Source organism: Podarcis erhardii (genome assembly GCF_964252035.2).
Source record: "Podarcis erhardii genome assembly, chromosome: 11".
NCBI classification, from domain to species: domain Eukaryota; kingdom Metazoa; phylum Chordata; class Lepidosauria; order Squamata; family Lacertidae; genus Podarcis; species Podarcis erhardii.
The window spans coordinates 10,482,929-10,497,666 of NC_138501.1; the positions used below are offsets into that span (position 1 = coordinate 10,482,929).

At 43.0% G+C, this 14,738-nt stretch overlaps 1 long non-coding RNA gene across 1 annotated transcript; it reads left to right on the forward strand.

The window, feature by feature from the left end:
- The first annotated feature begins 4,559 nt into the window (after nt 1–4,559).
- Nucleotides 4,560–4,964, forward strand: LOC309352229. Its single transcript, XR_014161170.1, has 2 exons — nt 4,560–4,699; nt 4,733–4,964. It is a non-coding gene; the product is annotated as an uncharacterized lncRNA (long non-coding RNA).
- Nucleotides 4,965–14,738: the final 9,774 nt, after the last annotated feature.

Genomic DNA, 14,738 nt, shown 5'->3' on the forward strand with positions numbered 1-14,738 from the left:
GGATAACAACATTAACTCTTCAGTAACTGGAGACATTGAAGCCCTGTAGCCAATGAAAAACAAACACCATCCGATGACACCAAAAACACCTCGGAGAGAACATTTGGGCCATTACAACAAAAGAAATTTTAAAGCCTTCAGCAGAGAGGGAGTGCTTACTTTTAGGCTGTGCTATTTTTTCCCCTGTAATCTTTTGTTCCAGTTCTTTCGCCTTCAGAATCAATTATCTTTCTGCTTCTCTGTTCTCAGCCACACTGGACTGTTTCTGAAATAACGACAGACTTTGATTACATGGATTAAACTGCACGCAAGAAGAGGCTCACATGGTGTCTCAAAGGCACTATCATGTATTTGGCACTGGGCTCAGTCTAATCTCCAAGAACAATTCTTTCACAGGCATCTACAGGTTTTTTGTTCCAAGTAGGTAGGACATAGGCTTCACCTGGGCAACTGAGCCTCTGGATTCCTCTCCATCCTTGTGTTCTTATTATACTTTTCTTTGCTGTTTATAAAACTTGCTGCTAGCCCTTGCTGGTCTGCATGATTCTATACCACAGGGATGGGAAACCTGTGACAAAAGCAAATGGAAGGCCACTGGTTCCCTATCCCTGGCATGCAGTATTGTGCAGGTGAACACAAATGAGTGCACAGAAATGCCGTTTACCTTCCCGCCACAGTGGTACCTATTTATCCACTTGCACTGGCATGCTTTCGAACAGGTAGGCTGGCAAAAGCTGTGACAGAGCAATGGGAGCTCACTCTGTCATGGGGATTCGAACCGCCGACCTTCCGATCAGCAAGCCCAAAAGGCTCAGTGGTTTAGACCACAGCGCCACCCGCTCCTCATCCCCACAAAAGGCTGAGCTCCTGTTGCTGTGTCCCAGCTCCTGCCAACCTAGCAGTTCAAAAGCACACCAGTAAATAGATTAATAGGTACCATTGTGGTGGGAAGGCAAACGGCGTTTCAGTGCGTTCTAGTTTCCACCAGGGTGTTCCGTTGCACCAGAAGCGGTTTAGTCCTGCTGGCCACATGACCCAGAAAGCTGTCTGTGGACAAACGCTGGCTCCCTCAGCCTGAAAGCGAGATGAGCGCCACAACCCCATAGTCACCTTTGACTGGACTTAACTGTCCATGGGTCCTTTACCTTTACCTAATGCAAGAATATGCAGTTGTCCCATAAGAAGATTGAACCTGCCACCTTCGCATTATCAGCAGCATGCTCTAACCAACTGAGCTACCCAGCTTTCCATCCATGGACCAGTTCTTCTTATGTTCTTACAGGATCTTGATGTCTACCAAATGCTTTCATCTGAAAGTGAGATGAGCGCCACAACCCCATAGTCACCTTTGACTGAACTTAACCGTCCAGGGGTCCTTTACCTTACCTAAAGTAAGGAGGATTACTGGCACCCTCAGAGGCCATGTTGGTGAGACCTACCTTAAAATGTTGCTAATAAACTTTGTTGAGCAATGCATATTACTTTTGCAGTTTCTGGGGTGATACACTGGATATGCCTGATTATTCAGCAGAACTTGCAGAAGCCTGATTGAACAAAGATGCATTTGCCTGAGTAGCCAAGCCATGAAAAATGCTCCTCAGAAGGAAAGGTGGGTGAGTGGCAGGATGATCATGCATTGAAAAACAGTGAAATAAATGCTTCCGTGCATCAAGCTGGGAAGGAATGGGCTGCTGGAGGAAAAGTGCCTTGCTATATCTTCAGGGAGGAAAACAGAGATGGCAATGTACAGGCACAAAACACATTCACACACCTGAGCAAACTGTGAACGCCTGCCCTTATGGTACTGGAATGTGGGCAAACTGCTTGGAAAATGAACCCTACCCTACCAAGGGGGAATGCCAAACACACACAAAAGGAAGAGGGGGTCACTCAAGCAGGTCTGCAGCCAGAGAATCCCACCACCCAGTTGTCAAAACCTCTGCACGACCGAGCTGTACTGGCTACTCCTCCAGCCATATCTTCAGAACCCATCCAGGCTCTCCTTCGACGGTGATTAATGACCTAAGCCTTTGAACAAGACTTCAGGCACGCTCTCCATTGCGCAGAGTACCCAAACAGCAGCAGAAGGAGCCAGAAATATGTGCTACGTTGCTACTTTATTTCTAACTATGCAAGACAGAAAAGAATATGCGTCTGCTCTCTGTGAGAGACAGAAAACAACAAGACAAAGAAACAGGAAACCAGTAACATCAACATGCGTCTTCCGTGAGACTTCCAACAGTCTGGAATGTCAACAGAGTCTTGTGACCCCAAGAACTGCACAGTGGCATAACAGAAACCTAACACCAATCCCATAGCGATGAATAGGACAGGATGTAGCATATTAGGACTGGGTGAGGCATTGTCAGGCTTCAGGGGCTCAGCTCCCTCCCCCCTTGATCCTAGATTAGCAGTACAAAGAGAAAGCAGTCTCTTACCACTAACAGAACTGCTTAATGAACGCAGCAAAAGAACAAGTGACAGTTCTCAGAGTGCAGGTGCTCCCAGTTAAGGTTCCGCCCACTTCCCTCTAGTCACTTCCGCTCTCTCGTCTCCTAGCCACCTGATCTCTCAACCATTGAGCCTTTTGCACAGCCACCTCATGTAATCTCCTAGCCTTGGGACTGAGCACATCTTCCATTGAGAGAGAGTCTGCTAGCTCACTCTCTACCCGTTCTTCTTGCTGTCCACCTCCCAGTTCTGCCCAACTATTGTCTTCTGAGTTGTGCCCCTCAGCGAACCATTGTTCCAAATCAACACTGCTCCACTGCTCCTGTCAGGAGTGTCAGGATCTTGGCCATGAGTAGGGAAAGGCTTCCACCTTTCGTAATCAGAGTGGTACTCCTCAGCCTGGTCTCTGACAGGCATGTATGGTTGTAAGCAGAGCTATCAAATCATGGGAGATCTACTTCCTAACATTCCAGCAGAAAAATAGAGTAAGCATGTTGCAAAAATCACCTCATATAATCAATAGGTTGGGGGTGGGGGCTGATTGTGTCATTCTTTACAGGCACCATGACAAAGCTGTGTGATTTCCAGAGTGTGATTTTGAGGCTAGGAACGGCACGGCAATGTGAATATTTATTCAGGCAGCAAGGTCTTTTACCTGTAATTACATTCCCATTTCAATCAGCTGGCACAAGTTTCAAAACAATCTATGAGAATTTCATCAAGAATAAGGAAGTTCACAGGAAACAACTGATGGGTTTGGGCACACGATCTGTAGAATACAGACTAGGCATGCACAAAACCTCACTTGCTATTCAGAGCTAGGAAATCACTTTGAGGCGGGGGGGGGGGGTCTTGATTTGGATATCAGTCTAGCATTATGACCTAATCATATTATGAGCCAAGTAATTACAAAATGTAGTACCATCCATGGTAACAGGAAGATATTCACGGGCATCGAATAGCAAGGAAAGTAACCAGGCCACTGTTGTTTTCGCAGGGTGGGAAATTGGACTCAAACATCGTTTATGCTTTTCTGGTTAAATCAATAAGAATTGAACTTCTTACAGCAAATGAACTGAAATCAACTGTTTTGTGTGAGGAGGAAAATATAGATTTACACATAAAGCTACTGAATAAGAAATACACCCATCTTCACAAGAAAATATACAGCATGTATTCTGTGAACAGAGCTGGAGTAAACCTGCAGACAGTCCCCGGGGTATCATGGCATATATATTTATCATGACACCACCATATTATCTATAGTTTTGCAGTTCAATTTTATGCTTGTTTACTCCAAAGCAAAGCCTCTTCTGTGTTCTATGGGATGAATGTGTGCTGTTGAGTAAACATGCATAAAATTATGCTGCAAGAGACGAAACGCAAGGTCAGATTATTGAAACCTTATCAGTAATTGAAAACTGTAATATATGATCACACTTATAATTGTGTGTCTTCAGTTATCTGAGTGAAAGAGAGAAGTGCCTTGTACATCAGTTTAGCACTACAGAATCCAAACAATGCTATTTATTAAATGCCTTTAGGCTGCGATCCTCTACACCTGGATACAAGCCCAATTAGATGTTCTGAGATTTACTTCAGAATGGACAGGTTTGAGTTGTTTCTTTACTGAAGTAATATGGCCAGTTGTGATTTAAAACAAACCTGAGGGGAACTGCAGAGCACTAAAAACTTCATAAACATGTGCTCTTTGTAGAACTCAGCAGTGAGTAGGATTAGGACAAAAGCAGAATTACTTGGCTTTGCTAGTCATTGGCCATGGGTCCACTTTCTGTTGACCTCTCCACCTGCCTACCAACCACCACTGGCTAATGGTGAATCCATTTTCAAGTATGGAACCTTATTTAGTCAAAATAACAGCATCTCCAGCTAAGTGACGTCTCAATGCTTGGGGGAATTCCTAGATTTCCAGAGGACAATGATGGGGATGACAGAGACGATGGCTGTGTGATAAATCCAGTTCCATGATTTATTGGGATTAAATAAAGATGCTCACACAAATCGACTGTAGGAGGGAGAAACTTGCAGGACTCTTAGGAGCCTGATTCCACTCTTCATATTTAACTATCACTTGTGCAGATTGTTAAATCACCCTTTGTGGTGTTTGCTTCCTAGGATGGGTAATAAGGAAAGGGTTAAAATAGGTGTGATGTGATTGGCCAGTGAGAATGCAAGGGGGGGGGAATAAAAGTTAGAGTGGGAGGTTTTGAAAGTTAGTTGAGTTGAGGTTTGGGAGTTAAGCTGAGGTTTGGGAGTTGAGAGTTGAGGTTTGGAAGTTGAAGAAGGAAGAGGGAGGTTTAGGTGTGGGTTGGTAGAGTTGTATTGTGAGAGAGTGAGAGGAATTGTTAGGTGGAGTCAGATAGATAGTTGGAATAATCAGTTTGGAGTTGTTAGGAACTAAGAATAAGAAACTGTCAAGAGAAAAATTAACTGAAACCATAAGCTTGTTCCTGCATTTAAAAATAAAATTGATTATTTGTTTATGTTAACAACTGACTGGACTCTGTGTGTCCCAGTGAGATACGGGGTGGTGGCAGCGGAAAAAGCAATCGCAGTGGCGGCACAGGGTCAATAGACCGTCAAACGTCCGGGGGCCCTGTGTGTGATGGCCACACCCTTGTCAGCAACAGCAACATGTTTTTTTTAAAAAAATAGCAGGGGGAACACACACACACAGAGAGAGAGAGAGAGAGAGAGAGAGAGAGAGAGAGAGAGAGAGAGAGAGGGATGTCTTTAGCAGATGCGGCACCGGGGTGCAAATATCCACCCAGCGCCCCCAAATTACCATGGATAGTGGGTAGCGGGGGGGGGGGGAGCTACACTCTGCCAGCCATGGGGGGGGGGCAGCTTCCATCCTAAGCCTCTGTGGGGATCGCTCTCTTCCTGAGGAGGCTTGGGAGGCAAGCTGCTCACCTACCAGCCATATGATTGACGGGGAGCAGCTGGCTGGCGTGCAGTTAAGGGGAGGCCACTGGCAAAGCCGGGCAGCTCCCCCACTCGCTGGGGTGCCCCTGAGAGGCTGGCACCCTGGCGCAACGCACCACTAAGCTGTATGAGAAAGACGGCTCTGCACACACACACACACACACACAAGATCTAAGCATGCCCAGTAGTCATGCAATACTATTTGACTATTTTTATTTTTATTTTTGAGGAGGTGACTAGAATGAAATATCTTGGGGGGAGAGGGGAAAACATGGCTTGCTTGCTGCAACCCTGAAAGAGAACCACTCAACACTGCAAAATTTTGCTGTAATTTGATTTGTTAGTTGTGTAAATGGAAAGATAGCAGCAACCCAGCCTAGGCACCGGGATGCTGGAGTCTCTCCCTCCCTTTGCTTTTCCCCTCTGGCTTAACCTCATTTTATTTTCTATTTTGTGCTGTGTATGCAGACATGAATGATGTGAACGTCTGGTGGTAAGTATGAAGTTATTTAACAACAAGGAACATTTTTAGAAGGTCAACGTTGTAAGGACAACATTGGAAGGGAGAGGACGATTGGGAAATGAATAGTAAAGATCAAACATGCAATATGGTCACCTCTATGGAACATCTCGATGGCCCTTGTGGTCTCTTCCAACTCTATGATTCTATCTTTTTTGTGGATTGATATATTATTATTTTAACATTAAAAAATATCAGCATACATATGAATTTCTCTTCCCCATGAACATTACAAGCAAAAGCTTTTGTTATTTCTGAAAGAGCATCTTTATTACATACACTTTTTTCTTTGACATCAAGCTGCATTGGGTCTCTTTCCTTTGCTTCCGCTATGGTGCATCTTCCAGCTATGTTACTATTTCGGAAAGCAGCAGGGAAGCCAAGCTTTTAAAATAAAAAGTGAAAACTGGTGTGTGTGTGTGTGTGTGTGTGTGTTTAAAAAATTCTTATAAAAATGATGAGACATCACAAAATTGATACATTATAATGATGATACTTTGTTCTCAGTGAGAAAGAGTAGAGGGATCAGATAGTGTGGGACTTCCAAGTGACAAAGAAAAGCATGCTGCGGCTGGGGGAACCCACCATAACCAAAGGTGACATTTGTCTGTTCTTTGTTCGTTTCTAACTAGAAAAACTGGGGATTAATTTGGAAATCACACTAGGCGGTGGATGACTTTATATGTGTCTGCTTTGTCTTCATGGTTTACCTTATACTGTCAAAAGAAGATGCAAATTCATCCATAAACCACAAGGAAATGGAGGCCGCCTCTGGGGGTGACTGACTCATTTAAGTGGCCCGCTGCCCTGCCTCTTCCCAAGATATTGCCTGGTAACACAAGAGGAGGAAACCCCACATAATCTCAGTGAGAAACAGTGCCCCCTTAAGCATAGCAGCAGTTGAGATACTCTGAAGACCAGCTCTGACTTCTATCCCTTACTGAGCTCTTAAAGGTAAAGGGACCCCTGACCATTAGGTCCAGTCGTGGTCGACTCTGGGGTTGCACCGCTCATCTCGCTTTATTGGCTGAGGGAGCCGGCGTACAGCTTCCGGGTCATGTGGCCAGCATGACTAAGCCGCTTCTGGTGACCAGAGCAGTGCACAGAAATGCCGTTTACCTTCCCGCCGGAGCAGTACCTATTTATCTACTTGCACTTTGACATGCTTTCAAGCTGCTAGGTTGGCAGGAGCAGGGACTAAACAACGGGAGCTCACCCCGTTACATACCTAAAAAGCAAAATCAAAGATTCCAATAAGGCCATCAGCCACAAGGTACAAAATATTATCCAAATCCTATAAGAGTAAAATAAAAAAGGGCAACAACACGTCAAACATTTTATTTAATTCCTCAACAGCTTAGAGGTCAGTATTGCTGAAAAGTGTTGCAGAGTGTTGAGCGTTATCAACTGAGAGCATCTTCCACAGAAGCTTCAATGAAATGATTATGAGTGCCAATGTAGGTACTAATTTTGGTGTTGCTGTTGATCAACAGTAGTATTCAGTGGCTAATTGAGCTAATTATGTTGCAACGCTGACATAGTAACCAAGTGTCATTGATCCACAAAGTATAGGAGAAAGTGAAAGGGCCAATATTATTGAATTATTGATGTTTGACACTGAGCCTCATTTCCGAAGTAATGAAAATCAAGTAGGCAGAGCTAGTATCTTAGTGTGTATTCATGGTTACTTGAAAATATATCAACGTCAAGTTGGCAAGGGCAAATGACTAAATAGCTGTCATATCCTAACAAAGAGATTTCCTTCCGTCTTACCTAATTGTCATGTGTGTGCATGCAAGAGCACATTTATAATTTTGAGGGAATAGCGTGAATGCCAAACCACCATTGGAAGACATATTGTATTTGTGTGGAACGTACAGTTAGTTCACACTAGTGTTGAAAGCCCATAACAACTCAGGGCCCAAATATCTGAAACATTAGAAGTTGCGGATCAGGTTGCTTCATATTGGAATTGGCAAAGAACAAATTATTCAAGCTTTCCTAACTGATCATCATTCACACATTCAGTGTGTGCACATTGAAGTGGGCTTATATGTGTGTGGTGATTATCATGTGCACCAATCAATGCAAAGTTCATGTAATTTTTCCCTATGCAGAAGTGTGACTTTGTTGGAAATCAATTATGTTAGAAGTGAGCCTCGTTTAATACATATTCAGAGAAACACTTTTTGAAATCTTAGAGATTGGTGCTTTGTGCTATTGTAACGCTGCCTAGCCTTGATATCTAGGCTTTCAACTTCAAAGCGTTCTACAAATAATAATTCACTAAACTTCATAAATCACAAGCATTATTCTGTATATCATTTGAATGGATCAGAAAAGAGAGAGTGGAAAGGTTAATGGTTTTATCAAGTTACAACATCAGGAACATAAAAACTCTGAAGTACAAGGTGCATTTCAAAAACTGTTAAGAATCACGGCAATTACTGGAAGTACTTAGAAGCAAGGTTTTGTCAAAGCTCAGTACTGTCTTGAGGTTCATATTCATAACTAGTTCTTCTTGGATCAGCCTAGAAGATGCTGGATGCTTTCTGTGTCAATTACTGTCAACTCCAACATGGTTGCTGTAGGGTGGGAGGCATCAGGGATAAGTGGCTTTGCTCAGAGTTCTTATCATTATTGTAACCTTGCAGTACATTACAAAGAAGAGGAAAATTACAGCATTTTAGAGTTCGTTGATACCCTAAGAAAGGAAGCTCTTGGGTTTAATTATATGCCAGGTTTGCAAGAGCTGTGAGTCTACCTCCCAACACCGCAGAAAGCAGGAAAAGGGAGTCAAAATTGCCTGTGTTTGAATAAGTACAAATGGTTCGGTGCAAGACCCTCTATTGATGCCACTCCAAACCATTTCAGAACATGACCATTATTAGTCCGGTCGTAGCTCGGGTCTGTTGCTCGATTCCTTGCCCTTCTTTCACACATGGGTAGGAAAAAATATTGGTGTCAAAGGATCTTGGAAGAAAAGAGATCTAGCTCAGATTTCTCTGTGAAACTCATGCCATCAGGGCAGGATTTTGGGGCAGAGTCCCACTCAGCAGAATGAAAAGAAGGCCCACTCCACATAGAAGAGCTGGCTTACTACATTTTGAAGTTACAGGCAGGTAGCCCTGTTGGTCTGCCATAGTCAAAACAAAATAAAAAAATTCCTTCCAGTAGCACCTTAGAGACCAACTAAGTTTGTTATTGGTATGAGCTTTCATGTGCATGGACACTTCTGATGAAGAAGGTATCTGAAGAAGTGTTCATGCACATGAAAGCTCATACCAATAACAAACTTAGCTGGTCTCTAAAGTGCTACTGGAAGGAATTTTTACATTTCGAAGTATGCAAAGTAATTTCACACTACCATCCAAAGAGTTTGCATGCATGCATGAGTTTTTGTGTGTATGTCAGACCATTATAGCCAAAATGATCTAAGCAACCATCAAACTGCTAGCCTAACAGGCTAGTTTTCTATAAGCAGGGATTTTGCTTGTTTGTTGTTGCACAAAGGAACTTTCAGTTTTGTGGGCCCTGCCTACAGGCTGGAGTGGCACAGCTCAGACACAGGTTTATCACGTCAGTGCAAATTAGGCTTTGACCTAGGGCTTCAATTTTGAATGCATTCATTTAATTCATTGCAAAAAAAAATATTAAAAAACAAAACCCTGGCACCAAAAATTGCAGTCCACCCAGTCTACCCCCGACTCGGCTTCATTTCTGTTTCTAGGGGTGAATGTACAGGCAACAGAGTCCACCATATTTGACTGTGTGTTAAAGCTAGTGCCAAACTTCTGCAGAGGAGGAGACCTCTTTCCAGATCCAGACTGAGATGCTGGAGAAAGATTGAGAAACCTGTCTATGCATATTGTAGGCAAACCTATAGACATATTCAGAACTCAAGTGACCGCATATGTATTTTGTGCTTAGTTATCAACATCTCTTACCAAAAATCAGGTCCTCTCTTAAAGAGGGAGTATTGCGGAAAGTCCTGGACAACCAACACCCTGTGTTGTGGGTGGGTACGTTTGGACAGCCACAACACCCGATTGGTAGGTCCCTCGAAGCTGGGTGCAATCTGGCCAATGGGACGCATTCCAAATGGTTCAAGGGACCTATTTATGCCCATGCACGTGACCCAGAGCTTCCTCTTTCGGCGCATGCATTCGGAACACCCACCCACTTCTCCCTATTTTTAGGGCTTTGCGCTTGACCTTGCTATGCTGTCATGTGTCATCTGTCATTGGGACAGGGGCACGGCAGGAATTTTCCCCACTTGGCTGATTGGCTGTTGCCATTTGCGTTTCGCCTGCCGCGTAGCAAATCATCACAACTTGTAAGGTTGCGGATAGGCTCTGATTCAGGAGATAGGGATAGGAAAATGCTCTCGCCATCCCTATGTGAAGTGTATTCTGTTAAAGGAGTCCAGGGATTCGATGGTTTGGTCAACCCCTCAGAGGGGGTTGTGCCCGTGCATGAGTCCAGGGGGACATTTGGGTGGTGGAGTTAGCCCATTCCCAGCTTTCCGCTTTATCCAGGTGTTCACCCTTGGCTGACCTATGCTGGTGCCCTGGGTCAGTGCTATCTGCATGGCAGGGAGCTAATCGAACCAGAGCCTATGCAACCAGTCACTTTCTGTAATCAATAAAGTTGTGGCCTAAATTCTGCCAAAAACCAAAACCAAAATTTGAGTCATGTGTGAATTTTTTTAGGGGGGAGTTTTCTGGGTCTGGGCACGCAAAAAGGATGTCTGAATTGGCATTGGCTATTGGGAAGAATCGTTACTCATATTTTATTTTTTAAATAACCCTAATCTAACATGTTCTATTCCTTGTACAAAAGAAGAAGAAAAGTTAGGTTCATTGATACTCACATTAAACTGATGCTGTGTCACAACTGGTGACTAAAAATCATTATGAAAATGAAACCCACTACTAAACAAATGCACCTCTGAGGGACAAGTTAAAGAAAAATTATCTGACTTATTTTCTCCACCTTTTGCCCTCTCTATTATTGGATTCATTAAATCATGTGTCTAAAATGTCAAAGAAAATGAGAAAGAAAACTCTGAGAGGTCTGCAGAGCCATCATACTGTTTATCCTTTTATTTAATACTAATTTCTGAAATCTCCCCCCCCCCCTTTCTGCCTGAGAATGCTCAATCTCATTAAATGATCAGAAACACCAGGGATTCGTTTGTGCTTTCTGCAGCCAAATTAAGGCTTCTTTAATAAAATACTGAACAGTTCAATTAAACGGGAGTTTGCCTGCTCTGGTACGGCACTCAGGAGAGGATGAGCTGTGCTTTTTAACAGGAAAGATTTTTCATCCTTAACGCAACCTTTTTGCGCAGCGACAGTTCTGTTTCTCCATGCTAAACTGCTAGGCAGGAAGTGTGGACATACACTCTGTATCACCAGGCCCTCAGGACCACTCCTGTTCAGGATTTCATTGAATCTGGACAACAAGATACTTTTTATACAGTTTGGGACTCACAGAAGACACCTTCCCCAACCTCAACTCTCCTAAAACCTCCTCCACTGGCTATATAATGCTAAAAGGTTTTGGGTTAGGACATGACTGGGAGCCATAGATCTGGGCACTTTCTTGACAGTTAGCTGTGGGTGGTAAGGTATTTAACCTGGAGGCAAACACACAGCAGACCCTAAGGCCCGGGCATCTGCACAACATGACCAGTCCAACAAATCATTGCTTCAACACTGGTGATCTTTGCTTCTTCCAGTACACGGGCATTAGTTCGCCTGTCTTCCCAACTGATGTGTAAGTAGGAAATCACATTCAAGCTCCAGCTTGCTTACAGAATGGTAGATACTTGAGAACTTCAATTATCAAGGAATGATGATGGGCATTGTCTACTGAATAGTATCATCAGGAGGCCCTCTTAAATTAGTCACTTACCAAATTGCACTCTTTTTCCACAGCTTTCTCCAAGCAGTTAATTAATTAGTATGAATAAGCTAATTGATATTAATTTCCTACACTCTTGTGCAAATTAATTGAAACAAACAATGTAGTTTATTGTACAAAACTCACATATACATGTACAAAACTAACATATATGTACATTAGTAATGGATATGACCTCCGCTATTTTTAAGCATCATTTGAACATGGTTTGCCATGGAGTCTACTAGTTTTGAACAGTCATTGTTGATTTTCAGATCCCTGTACCACACTTGAACCAGCGCCTGAATGAGCTTCTCCATAGTCGTAAAGTCTACAGTACGGAGACAACTTTTGCATATAGCCCACAAATTCTCAGTGGGATTTACGTCCAGGGAATTCCCTGGCCAATCAAGTACTTTGTCATGAATTTCTTCACCACTTTTGATGTGTAACAGGGGCTAGGTCCTGCTGCAGTATCCCAGTACCATCAGAATACCTCTTTTCCAGCTCTGGAATAACTCTCTTTCGTAGAACCTCAATATATTGTGGTGAGCGCATCATTCCTTCTATTGGCTGCAGGCTTCCAACACCATAATGATCAACTAACTTTTCGTTTTGTTTTGAGTACAGGATTACGAGTAAGATAGGAAACATGCTTTGTTTCAATTAATTTGCACAAGGGTGTACCCTGGCTGTGGGTAAGTAAATTTCTTTCTTGGGGGAAATGGGTCCCCAGTTTCCTCCATTTTTATATACTTATTTGTTTTGTTGTTGGTGAAGTAACAGCTATTCCAATGATATTAAAAACTCTTGTGTGTAGGAGTGCCATGTGCATACATGCGTAAGACCTCATATGTGCCCAAAGCACAGGTGACAAGATGTGGCCATTGGTCACAAATTTTGGCTCCTTTCACATGTTGTTTGACCATGTGGGCTGAGTCATCACATTTTAAATATTGCACTTAGGTTGCACTTATACATCCCAATCCAGTCTGTCTTAACATTGTTTTCATCCTGACAAATATTGGCTAGAACATCACTGTAGTTAGGTTCACAGCTGTGCAAGTATTCAACGATCACCCATGGGAGATCAACTAGTGGATAATTATTATTTTTATTCTACAGGCGGTAATATAATAAAAAGTAATCTGAAGCTTAAATGGGGAGCTCCACTGGCTGAATAAAAGGACTAATAGATAAGCAATTTTTGTTCCTTTGGTCATGGGATTGTTCAGCCATGTACACAGTACAACACTTTCATTTAAATATTACTAACAGGAAATGGTAATGTGTTCCATCCATGAAATGAACGGAGCAGCCTCTCCATAGAAAAGTACCATGTTTATATCAGTGCAGGGTTTGGTTTAAGGAACATCTTTTTATGAAAGAACTCCATCTCTCGTCATCATGGGGGCTCTCCAACCACCAGAGACCAACCTCTATACAACACTTTTTCTCAGGTAAGATGGACAGTTAAGTACAGTCAAAGGCAACTAAGGGGTTGTGGCGCTCATCTCGCTTTCAGGCCGAGGGAGCTGGTGTTTGTCCACAGACAGCTTTCCGGGTCATGTAGCCAGTATGACTAAACCACTACTGGTGCATGGAGGACCGTGACAGAAGCCAGAGCGCACAGAAATGCCATTTACCTTCCCGCCACAGTGGTACCTATTTATCTACTTGCACTGGTTTGCTTTCGAACTGCTAGGTTGGCAGAAGTTGGGACAGAGCAACGGGAACTCACCCCATTGCATGGATTTGAACCGTCAACCTTCCAATCAGCAAGCCCAATAGGCGCGGTGGTTTAGACCACAGCGCCACCCATATCCCATGTCTCTCAGATAAGAACTTGCCTACTAACTGGCTTGATCAACCAGTTTAGTAAGGTTTTATGCTATGCTGGATATTTTTCTTGAAATGTTCTAAATTGTTGGAATAGGGATAGACACATCTGAATTGTGAAAGAAATTGCCAAAGTGTGAATAAAGCAATTTGAGGGCAATTTTCAGCTGTCCTCCTTGAGTTAACCAGTGTAGGATTCTAGATGTTATTAAGGCCTTAAGACATCCCTTTTGGGTGCAATCAGGATTACTGCTGATGAATACCTGGTTGGCCAAAAGAGGGATGCATTTCAAAAGGTTTCTATGTGAGATGGAGGAATTTCAACCACATCAGAGTAACCAACTGGATGTGAGCAGCAACAGCAATGAGAAGTTCATACCACAGCACAAAGCTTCATCTACATCCTCCCCATATGTTTTGGGCCTCACACAATTTCGCCTGTCAGCAGAATGTACACCACAAACAATACATGGCTGAATGTGCACCAGTTCAGCTCAGTTCAAAGGTGTAAAGAACCACACTCACTAGTATGTCGTGTGCATGTCTATGTTTTTTTACTGTTTGAAAAAGGAAGAATCATCGTATCGTCCTCAGTACTTTTAATACAAATTCTTGAAAAAATATTTTCCTCACTTTATTTTAAAAACTGATTGTTTATTAACAGAGAGGCAATAAGTTACAAACTGGAGCAAAAAGATCTGGGGAAGGACAGGTATGGTCTGTGATGGATCAGTGCAGTTTGGTGCCACCATTTTGTAGGTCCAGTTTTCAGTGTGGCCTTTGGGAAGTGCCATTGCAGAGTGGAGGTGGGGGCTCACATGATGGAATCAGTCCGTACAAAAAACAAGAACAAAAGAACTTTGAACTAGCTAAGTTAGCAGCCTTCTCTCTGACACACCAGTTTTCTATTGTGGATTATTATGATTATTATTTTTGTATGGAGAACTTTCGATCATGTAAGCATCAACCATAGTCTGAAATGGTACAGTCCAAACACAGCTTTACAAACCTCAGTGTGAATTTGGCCATCTATATTGATAAATGAAGACGCAAAAGAGCAGGTGCTGCTGCTTCG